The following is a 641-nucleotide window of genomic DNA, read 5'->3' on the forward strand; positions in this document are numbered from 1 at the left end:
CCAGCAGAGCTGCCTGAAGCCCAAGTAGGGCTTTTTGCTCTGTGGGGCAACTGACCCCAAAAGAGGGTCTGCCATGCAGGGATGGAGCCCGGCAGTGGAGCTGTGTGTGCCAGCAGCAGGGCTGCCATTGTGGACCCAGAAGCCCTGCATGCAGAGGGGCTGGTGGCAGGGGGGAAGCTGGATGGGAAACTGGCAATGAGGCCATGGCTAGGGAGGGCCAGTGACAGAGGTGGGCCCAGAAATGACCTTCCCTGGTCCAGTAAAATCCCTCATCTGGGACCAATCAGGTCCCAACAGTGGCAGACAAAGGAGATCCAACCTATAATAAAAAGTCAGCCAGAATTCATGTCATTTTGTGCAATAATTCCAGAGAAATCAATAACTTGAAAAGTAATTTACCCACTTATTCACTTCCGCTGAACTCACAGCTAAAACAATGCCTTAAAATTGAGGCATTAGAAAAGATTTTACATGATGAAGTTACATGTCATTAGAAAACTTGTGAAAACCACCCTCCAACTATCAAGTTTTATGTAGAGTGTACCTCTTCCAACAAGTTTACAATCTACCTAGAGAGCACTCTTCTATTGCCAATCAAGTTTGTATGAGGAAATCTTAGTTTGTTAAAACACAGAAACCAG

The sequence above is a fragment of the Pelodiscus sinensis genome, chromosome 6 (genome assembly GCF_049634645.1).
Source record: "Pelodiscus sinensis isolate JC-2024 chromosome 6, ASM4963464v1, whole genome shotgun sequence".
Lineage (NCBI taxonomy): Eukaryota > Metazoa > Chordata > Testudines > Trionychidae > Pelodiscus > Pelodiscus sinensis.